Below are 12,222 nucleotides of genomic sequence, written 5' to 3'. Positions count from 1 at the left end.
TTTTTCAAAGTGTTTGAAGTTTATCGTTTTTTTAAGTGGATAACTACCCTTTTAATATTTTGTCAAAATTCCACGATCTCGCATCTATGAGATGAAACACTATTAAATAAATAAAACACAAAAGAAATGAAATCATCATTCTATTTGGACCCATTGCCATTTAAAAAAAATTGGATACTTTCATCTTTGTCGAGATATATATATAACAAAAAGTCAAAGTATCCATTTGTATATATTTGTTTTATTTATTTAAAGGACATATTTAATTTTTTTTAAAAATTCAATTGATCAAGAAGATATATGTAGTAATTTTAGGAATAATAATTAAGTATAGCAATATTTAAAAAAAAAAACGGTAAAAGTATAGCAAAGTCTATCGGTGATAGATTTTTATAGCTTATAGACTTTTATGATTTATAAGTGATAAACTAATATTTGCAACATCATCTATCAATTATAGAAGTCTGTCACTGATAAACTTTGACATATTTTACTATATTTACAAATTTTGTAAAATGTTGCTATATACTTAATTATTATAAATTTAATTGCTATATTTGAAACTATCTCTCCTATTTATGTTTAAGCATAAATCTAAAAGGAACTTGTATACACATTTAAAATGTACAAATCGGTCAAACTACATGAACTTAAAATCGACCCTAAATTATTTAAGGTTTAAAATGTCATTGTCGGTTGAAACTACGTTGTACACTCGTTAAAAAATGTGTTATTCATATTATAATTACATTTTTGTTATTTATTTATGTTTTCCAATATTCCATAGTTTTTTTCACTATATATAAAGGACCAATAAAAATGTAAAACAAATACAATATTAGTTTTTGTAGAAAGAAAACGAAAGAGTTGGAATTGCAAAGCTAACCTCCAACAGTTTGCCCAGCATCAAACAGCTCATGGATAGCCTTTTGTGATGTTTCCAAATATGACCCACCCAACTTCTATTTTCATTTTCCCAAGTCTTAAAATTATATATATATTTTTTCGGTAGATTTATAACGCCCCTAGATACATTAATGAACTGATATCACTTGTGAATGAGAGAGATCGTGAAGATACGAAAACATGGTTAAGAAAAACTTAACAAAATTGGAAGTTATATTGTATAATGCACACTTTTTCTTCGGTGGCTCAATCATAAGAATTCCAAAATTAAATGTACTTAGTTTGGAGTAATCCTATATTGCATGAACTCGTGATCAGAGTATTTCTCAATGGGAATAAAGCATGCGAAACGAGCTCCTGTTGATTTGTGGAGACAAATTTCACTCTTTGAAACATTCAAGACAAGCAAAACACGAGTAGATAATGTTGCTAGATCGCAGAGGAATATCGAGACCATTAGTTGCCAAATCATGACATGTTATACTGTTTATGTTTTTGCAAACTAAACTTATACATGTCGTCCTTCAAAATAGGGACATTTGCCTCACTTAATTGTATTGAAAGTTTAGGCTAATACGCTAGAATTAGTAAATTGGTGTTTGAGACGTAGAGTTGAAAGATTGAGTTGCATAGTGATAATAAAAAAAAGTAGCTTAAAAACAGTAGAATTGAGTATATTGGCAAATCCAAAAAGTATAAAAAACAATAGAAATGTTAAGTTACTCGATAAATGCGTAGTAAAATCGAGTTGTTTACATCATCAATGAAGTGGCTCGAAGTAGACGAGTCAAAATACCCTACATTTTTTTTTTTAAAGAAATCATTTTACAAAAATCATGTCAAAAATTGAAAACCAATCCCGTTTTGACAACAATTTTTTTTTTTTGTTTTTCTATTTTGGAATTGATAATTTTTCCTCACTAGTCCTTTAGTATGATCACAGAAAAGTTTGAATCATTAATCACTTTCAATTTTTTTAAAAAATTAAATGGTTTTTAAAATTTTATTTTGTTTTCCAAATTTAGCTAAAAAAATGAAATATTTATAAAAACAATATTGAAAAGAAAAATGTGAAAAAGTAATTAAAAATGTTGGTTAGTATGGGCACACTAATTTTCACCCCTAACTATTTGGTCAAATAGTTTGAAAATTTATCAATATAATGAATCAAAATGTGGGTTAATTCAATTGTTTGACATTTTTTATGACTAGAAATTATTATAAAAAAAATTGTGTCAATGATATAGAAACCTTTCTTATCTAAACATTACTAATAATATCTTTCTGTTCATAAATTGACTTCAAACTTTAAAGAATTCAAAAGTATCTTATAAATTTGTCATTATGAGAAAATTTTGAAGATGAAAAGATATAAAAATTTATTTGTACCTACTCCATTTGACAAATCCATTCTTTAACACCATGTGAAATGAATCAATTTATTGAAAATATTTATAATTTAATTTAATAGGTTATACTTTTCCTTCGTACAAATTGGTGCGGAAGATTTGAATATGAAACTTATTAATCCAAATATACATACATCGATACACGTGTCAATTGAATTAGACTCTTGTTGACATTTAATAGATTGGATTTGATGTTAATTAAGTTGTGTACGAAAAAAAAAACGTTACAATATATAAAATGGGTTATGTAGAGGAAATCTTTATATTCTCATCTTGTCCTTACATATTCGGTAAATCCTATTTTGTCATTGGTTTCAACTATTTGGGTTGAGGTGGTTAAACACATGAATTGGTGTTTTCTTTCCTGTATGAGTTTGATCTAGACAAATCATAGATATGAAAAATCACAATCTAATAATGAGTATATGTTTGAACAAATAGTAACGTCATTTGCCTTATTAATTAAAATTGTTTGAGTTGAGTAGTTACACGACGGAGTGATATCTTTTCGTGTATGAGCGTGATATATAGATCATACGTATGAAATATCACGATCTAACATTGTAGAGATATGTTTGAACAAGTGTGATTTAAACCATAGATATGAAACACATTATAATCTAACATGACTTATCTTTTATAAACAATCAAATTCATTTTTCATAAATGTTTATTTTAAATCTTTCTCTTCAAATAGTTACAAATATTCCAGCTAAGCAATATAGAAAGAATTTCATTAAATTAGAATCTCTTATTTATGTCATGCACGTGAAATTAAAGTTTTATTAGGTACGTACCTAATATAAAGCTTCAGTATCACATGCATGACATGCATTATGGTCTAATAATATATAAACACATTGAAATCGTTTTGACACAACTCATATGAAAATCAAATCTTTATTCAATTTTTTTCCGATGCAGTAATGTGAAATTCGATAAGAAGAGATACCTACAAGAGTGCATTGTTCAAATAGTCTAGCTAATAGGATAGTTAAAGAATAAATAGTCTTGTCACCCGACCCACCTTAAATCACACAACCAAAACCTATTATCAACACAAAGTTTAGATGGCAAATTTGCTTCTTTACAAGATCAAGCTCAAATATTTAAATCTATTTTGAAGGTTTAATTTTTACCTATCTCTATACTTTGAATCTTTGAATTCATCAAGCAAAAGTAACTTTAGTCCTCACTATTATTCAACTTATTCAACTGTCAATTACTTAGATAATAAGACTTTGAATATGTATATAAGTTTTTGGAGGTCAGAGTTCCAATTGTCACGCCACATATATTGCAGTAGAAAAACGTATTGAGGAATGATGTAATTATGTATGGAAGACATATTAGCCCTTTGAAGTAATCAATGGAGCGAAGTAGTATACCATTGTTTTGAGTTGAACATGTGAATTTCGAAATTAAATTCTCAAACCTAACAATTTTGATACTATCGTTTTCACGTATATTTTGATACTATAATTTCCACGTATCTATCAAAATTTCTTTAACTCACATACAAATGATAACAAAAATAATAATTTAAAATTTGATTCATTAATTGTAATAATATCACATGTTCTTCACAAATTAACCATTAAATTATTCAATAAAAAACTCATATTTAAATTAGCTACGAAAATGTGATAGATTTTATTATATTTATAAATAGTTTCAATTTGTTTTCACTATATTTAAACATTCCTATATTTTTCTTAGAAATATTATCAATTTGTATAAAATATATATTTTATAAGTCATTCAAGTACGATAATACTTTTTACAAAATTTCAAGGAAAAGTTTATTAGAAGGTAAAAAAAAACATTTTAAAGGATAAAATCGTTAAAAATATTTACAAATATAACAAAATTTTAAAACCTATAAAAGATGGATATTAATTATTACCGATTAATTATAAAACTTTATTTTGTTATAGAGATATTTTTAAATATAGCAAATCAAATTATTTTAATTAAAATTTTGATTGTTATATTTAGTAAATAATTTTAATTTCTCCCTATTCATCAAAATTCCTCTTCTACTATTATATTGGGTAAGTTTAATGCAATTCTCTTTCTAATTAGAAAAAAAATCTTCATAATTATTTTGATAAACTCATTGTATAAATATTTTACAAACTACTTTAGTTTTTCCTATCAGTTATTTAATTTCCAAGATTTTATAGAAAAGAAATTCAAAGTTATTGTACTTTGAGGCCCATCATATGAAAGGATATAATAATAAAAATAATAATACATTAATTAATTCACTAATCAAGTATAATTTGATTTTGAACCAATGATCTTGACTATATTAATTATAATTTTTAAAAAAAGTTAAAAAAAACTAATATATAGATATTTTGTCCGTACGTAAAAATAAAATGATAGAATACATTCATTGTATATTAATTTAATTCAGTCTCATCGACGTTGCACGTGCACTTGTTTTCTTTTCACACCAACTATTTAAATCAATACATTTACATTTAGCATTAAATATATTTACTCTTTTTCTAAAATAATCAAAATCTAAAATTAATTAATCAACACCTTCTTAAAAGCTACCTAATAATTTAGAGGTCATTTTCTAACGTGTTTCTCAATACAATTTTTTTTTTTTTCATTTTCATATATCTTACAAAATTTTACGATCTATATGTAATAAACCACGATTGATCAAGATAGATTACTATACGTGTTTATCTTTGTTTGTTTGTTGTGGTATTTTGTAAAAAGAATTTGTTGTTCATTTTACTATATTTAAATATTTTCATATATTTTATTTAAGTGTTTTTGAAATTTTATTTAAAAAGTATTTAAATCCTTATTGTTCATCTATTTGTAAGCTAATTATTTAATTAAAATCCTAACATGGACATACCTTTTTTTTTTGTTTATTTATTATAAAATATATATGGACAAAAATTTGAAGCCACTTATAATGGGTTTGGTATTGGGTGTCATTTTTAACCAAAAAGAAAAAAGAAAAAAGAATATATATATGAATATTAATGGAAAAAAATAAAAAGTATTTTTTTAATATTTTTTCTTAAAAAAAAAAAAAGGAAAATCATTCAAAATTTAGAGACCAAAAATAAGTGGAGATGGAAATAATGCATCTAAACATTTTTAGAACAAGGATAGAGAGATTCGAAATAACGTATCTGTTAGTTACTAATGCATCTATTTTTTTGATTGAATTGAACTTGTTTTGTCGTAAATATAACCATTTTAAAGATAACCAAAAGAGTATTTCATTTCTTGGTTGAGAAAGTAAGACTACTTCATTTATCACAATAACATTAGAAATTATGTAAACTATGCAAACAAGATACACAATTTGAATAATGGGTGTAAAATTCAAATCCATCAATAATTACATAATAATTACATAGAGGAAGGTTATTAATACTTTGATTATCTTAATTATGCTTAAGTTATCAAAAGTTTAAATTTAAAATTGTACGTAAAGCATAAGTAGCGATTACATATGTAAACATTATATTTAATATATAAAACAAAGAAAACATAATCTTTCGTAGTTTTACACAAAAGTGAGTTTAGTTCAATGATAATTGACAAGATCTTTTTCATAAATCGAAGATTTGATTTCTCATTCTCGAAGTTGTTGTGCTAAGAAAAGTGTTTCACAATTCCACCCAAACCTATAATTATGTATATAGATAGAGAGAGAATGTCAAATATTGGCCATGGACATTATCTACTTGAATTGATGGTATTTTGTGGTGATGGAGTAGGGAGATATATAGAGAGATATTGAAAGGGAAAAAATGGTATCTTTAGAAGAAGATATGTTCCTTTACCTAACATAAAAAAAGAGGATATATATTTAGAGGGAGGGAGTGTCCAATAATATTTCATCTCATCTCATCTCATCTCATACACAATGTTTTGCATTTAATGGTAGGAATTGAATTTAAGAGCAAAGTTTTTTGCAAGTTGAAAGTGTGAGAAGAAGAGAAGTCACAAGTACTTGGTGGGGGCAAATATGACACTACCATACATATATCAAACTCCATAAACCCCACACCCTTTGCTCTTCATCATTGCCCCATTCTGCACTGCCATCTCAACATAGATAAAGACATCACAACCTTTTCCACTTTTCACATCTTCCCTTCTCTTCTCTTCTCTACACACACCAAGTCTCATTAGGGAAAGACTTTTAGGTCTATATATACTCTTTATTGTACTCTTTCTAATAAAATAAAATAAAATAAATAAATAACAATTTTATGTTTTTTTTTTTAAATCATTGGAGAGGCTTTGGGACAAGGGTGTGAAGTTGTAAAATCCAACGAGTTATTGTTTAGTCATGAGGTTGTGTAAGAAGTTATTAAGACATGAAATTATTTATGTTTTTTAGTCATGGGGTCATGAACTTCTTTAACCGAACAAGAGATGGAGGATCAATTCTCAACTCTACTTTTTAGAACTACCAACTCTTTATATAGATCAAACACCTCCTAAAAGATTAGGTTCCTATTGGTAGTTAAAATTATCCATCAATAAAAAAAATATCTATGATTTTGAAAATATATAGGATTATGTTAGGGGTAAGGTTAGCAAAGCCAATGTGAATTTTTTGTGCGGAAGGTTCATGCCAACTACGCCACACATAGCATAGAACATGCAACAAAGAGAATTACCAAGTGGGAATATGTCACGGTATTTAGTCACTACATGTAGAATTTTTGCGATCATATTAAATACAAACATGTCAAAGAAGCGATATGAATTTCTATAGAAATATAAGAAAATTTTCCAGGTCAAAAGTGTAAGGATATCAACCCTATCTTGACTCACCACCACCTTGATCTAAGTACTGATTTAGTTTTGGATTGTGCTCCACATAACATCAAACACCAATCTAAGTTTCTCCATATTCATTTAGTTTGATGCTTTGACGATTGGCCACCTTGGCCATTAACTTACGTGGACCTAACTTAATAACACTTTGATACAAGTACTGAATTTGTCTTGGGAGTGTGTTGCACATAACATCAGACACCAATGTAAACTTCTCTCTATGAAAATTAGTTTGACACTTTGACTGGACACCTTAAGCGGCCACTAGCTTATGTGGACCTACAACAAATCAAGTAGAAATTGTCTAAGTTGCACTGATGAGATATCAATCAGACCGATTCAAAGACACTAAAATTTAGGATAGCTTATAAATGAATTACGTAGAAGAATGAAGGTATATATGACTAAAAATATTAAAGTATACTAAATGTGTGTCCTACTCATATATTCATTCATACACTAATTCACTAATTAATGAAGTGCTTTTATTAAGTAGATTTAGCATGACAATTAAGCTAAATGTTTTAAACTTAATTTGTAAGTGTTAGCTTACAAACCTAATTTTCACTTAAAACCACTAAAAAAAGTTAGTTTTTAAATAGACTGTTTGTTGTAATGGTCATTGTTTGTCTTAATAATGATTTAGCTTTTCTTTCAGAGAGATAAATTGGAGTGTGTTTGGTTTCCTTAACCTCTCCATATTGTAAAAAAAAAAAGATGAAGAAGAAAGTACATATTATTGTGTATATGAATTACCCTAAAGTTTACTTTTGAAAAATAAGTCGTTATAGCAACATTTAAAACGAACTTTAGAGAAACGTGTTTGAGAAAAATCATTGTGATTGAAACACACTTAAAACTTAACATTTAGAAGGCGGTGTTTTGAGTGTTTAATAAAAAAATCTCTCAGATTTTTGTAATATATCAAAATTACCGTCACACTACCCTCTTCCAAATCTATTCATTTTTACTTCCACCATAGTTTTCACCAACAAACAATGTGGCCACTTGTCGATTGCCTATTGTAGCGATATCCACCACCTTTGATGACCATTATTATTGTCGCTCTCTCATCGACCACCTCATGCTGGGGTTATCCGACAACACCTCACGACTATGGATCACCATCCACTTCCAACAACAAGTGAAAAAGGATCAACAATCTAACTAGTAAACAATCGACGACCACCAACCCACCATTGGAGACTATCTAATGATTATTGTTAACCTCCCTCTTTAATTGAGATCAATTAGTAATTAACTACCAACCACTTTGATGATGGATCTCGATCGTTGGTCACCTATAGTTGATAATTCTAGAACTACCCTTATAATGTAACTTTTAAAAGAATAAACATATTTATGAAACAAATGACAAATTCCGTGATTTTTCTAATAACGTAGCTCATTTGATGGAAGCAATAATTTTGTTGTATTAATGTAATTTGAATAATTGATATGAGTATGCACACCAAAGGGTTTTAAGAGAAATTAATAATGAAAATGCTGTTCAACTCAATCCAATGTAATGGTCAAAGTTTGTAGATGTCGAATGAATGAAAACAATGTACTTAAAAATTGTGGGGTAGTGTTCCATTAATGAGATGGCCCAAATTTTAACTCTTCAAAAACTAAAACTATCTTTTTATATATCTCTACATAATTTCTCTCTTTCTTTCTCTCTTTCTTTTGGTTTATAAACTTTTCAAATAATTGAGTTATCTCCTTCATGGTCAATCCAATGAGACAATAACAATTCAACAATATTTGTTGAGGGATGTGAGGATCCAAATTGATGTTTGTTTTTTTTATATACATAAATGCTTGACTTGACACCCTGTTCCTTTTTACCATAATAATAAATAAGAATATTTGAAATGATAAAAAAAAGAGCGAAATATAGTTAAGGGTTTGTTTTAATTGACGAGAAAAAAATGTTTTAGATGTTTATACGTAAGTTTTTTGTTTGGCTATGTCTTAAGGTGTTTCTATTAACGTTTAATTATTATAAAGGATGATTATTAAGTATTATGAATTAATAATTTAAAAATATATTTATTTATCGAGTTTATTTTTAGTATCTATTTATATGGACTTGGTTGCTAGGAGTTAGTTTTATTGGAAATAATCAATCCAAATATTTGACAAAGTAACTCGTTAGTCATGGTTGTTGTTGGAGTTGGGGTTCAATGTAGAAGAGGGTCGTATGAGTTGGCCGTTAAGGTTTATTAACATAGATGGTTTCGTTAGAGTTGACCATTGATAGTAGTGATTAGAGGTGGTTTTTGAAGTTGGACATCAATGGTGGTCAGGGAAGTTGATCGTTAGAGTGAGTGGGAAAGCCAATGGTTGGTGAGGCGTGAGGGTAGTGGTAACATTGACAAAGCATATTTGTTTTAGGTAAAATTTTAATTTATACTCATAAACTCTGAAGTTTGTATCAATTTAAATCCTAAACTTTAAGAGTTGTATCAATTTTAACTTCAAACTAATAATTATATATCAATTTAGATCTCAAACTCATATGAGCGTATTAATTTAAACCCTCAAATATGTATTACTTAGACACGCTTACGAAAGTTTAAGGTTTAAATTTATATAATTATTAGTTTACATTTTAAACTGATACAATTTCAAAGTTGAATGATATAAATTGATATTTCTCTTTTTACTTTAAATTCAGCAACTATTTGATGATTGTTATTAGTTCTTAAGGAGAAGTCCATGATTTAGTTCACTTGTAAAGAACTAACTATAACATATTCGATAATACGACTTGATTTGATGGAAGTAGTTGACATTTGTTTTACACATGTACTCCCTCGAGAGAAGAGAAAACCCCTCCAAATAAGCACTACACACACATCTAACCATTAAAGTCTACTTTAGAATTTCCATTTTTTTCACACATAATTTTAATTAAAATGTCCTATCAATTGATTTATTAGCTCAAAATCAATAATGGATATGATATTAAAAAAAAAAACATATGATAATGGATGATATAGACTACCATTAAAAAAAATCCCCAAAATCAGGGAAACTGCTAACTCAAAATCTTTTTAAATGTATTTAAAATATGAAATAAATAAGATATTTATTTATTTATTTATTATTTTAAAGTTAAACAATAAAGTGGAGTTAATTTTTATACATAGAATAATTTAAAGGAAAAAGTGGATGACATATCACATTTTAGGATTAAGTGTAGATATTAAGCAAAAAGGTTAAGAATTTGAATATATATCTTTACCTTTTACTTAGTTGACTTATGATTGGGCTCATTAGTGTTAAAGTTTCTAAAGTTTTAAACTGTTTGTATTATTAAACTAAATTGGGTGTGTTAGATATTTTCTTTAAACTTTTGTTCAAAGTGTGTATAGACTAGTTTTGAAAGTTAATTTTATCGGTAGACTTTATGCCATTGGAAAAATTGGTAACAATGGTGCAAGAAACGTATACATTATACTATGCAATTTTGTGAGAATAGAATTAGTTTTGAAGTTTTACGACTTTGAAAGTATGTTTGTGTTAGTTGAACGAGACTTTATGTCTCATCATTGTCATGCATGTATAAAACGTGGATATGTATCGAATTCCTAACAACGTGGACGATGTCTAAACGTTCAATAATAAATATTAAAGAGTTTTGAACACATTTTAAAATGTTTTTAATTTGTGTTAGTCATATTATAATAATAATAATAATAATGTTGTATGAAGTGATTTTCTTAGAACCTTTGGATTTTGAATTAAATTAAAATATTATGATTATATGTGATCTAAAGTTGTTGAAGAAAATTGTAATGATGTGTTCTTTTCCCATTCAAAATTCAAAAGAAGAACCGAAAACAAGGGGATACGTAGACGTTTTCATTAATTTAATAAATGTGTTATTTTTAACATGAATTAAATGGCCTTGCTTGAATCAACCTACTCTTTTGTGTGTATATATATATATATATATATATTATATGATGTGACAAGAAATCATAATAGAATTCCTGTGTTATAATAATAGGTAGGAACGATCCTCGGTCAATCGGATTCGGTTTTTTTTACAACATTATCATCGAAGCGACTATAGTTTGTTAAGTAAATGTTTAAACCGACTTCATCTTCTATGAATAAGGGTTGGTTGGTCGGTTTTTTCGGATCAGTAGGTTAGTTTAACACTTAGAAGTATTTTTTGAAAATTCTCGATTTAAAACTTTTCGACCGATCGATTTCGATTTGATCGGTAAGATCAGTTTTTCAGTTTATCATGTTCATCACTAATAATAAGAAGAAGAATAAGAAATTTATTTTTAAATATAGCAAAATGAACTAACATTTTCATAAAAATATAGCAATACTTCACATTTATCGTTGACAGATATATAGCGATCGACTTGAGTCTATACATGTGTCCGTGTTTTTCAATAAGAGAATCTAAAATTTTGTTATATTTATAAATATTTTTAATAATTTTATCATTTATATAATAAATAAAGATTTTATGATGTTTATTTGGTTTTTTTAGGTACTATGTATTTAATTCAATGTATTTTTTCAACCATATGTTTTGAATTTATTAAATTAATGTCTACATGTTGGTTACGTTAGATATTCACATGCTTGTTGTTATGAACTTTGATTATCATCACCATCATTATTATTATTTGACAAAATGACTTTGATGAACATGACAAATTATCTAACTCGATCTTACTTTTTAAATATCAATTAAACTAGATTAATATAAATGGTTCTCGAACAAATCGTGAAAAATACCCTAAAATGGTATAGTAGTTACAATTATACCCATACACTTTCAATTGTAGAATTAAACCCTAGAACTTGTATAAGGGTTAAAATTGGAATCTTAAACTTACAAAATTGTTAAAGTTAGAGCGATTTTATTAAGTTTCAGAAATCAATTAATTTTGTCATTTAGTCAAGGTCTAATTTCTACCATTTTTATTGTATGAGTGTCTAATTTATACTTATCCTTCATAAATGAGTTTCATCTACGATGATCACAATAGTACAACTCGCATGAAACATAGTGTATATAAATCCTCGTCGTTTGGCC

The sequence above is a fragment of the Cucumis sativus genome, chromosome 2 (genome assembly GCF_000004075.3).
Source record: "Cucumis sativus cultivar 9930 chromosome 2, Cucumber_9930_V3, whole genome shotgun sequence".
Lineage (NCBI taxonomy): Eukaryota > Viridiplantae > Streptophyta > Magnoliopsida > Cucurbitales > Cucurbitaceae > Cucumis > Cucumis sativus.
Note: the sequence above shows the minus strand (reverse complement) of the source record.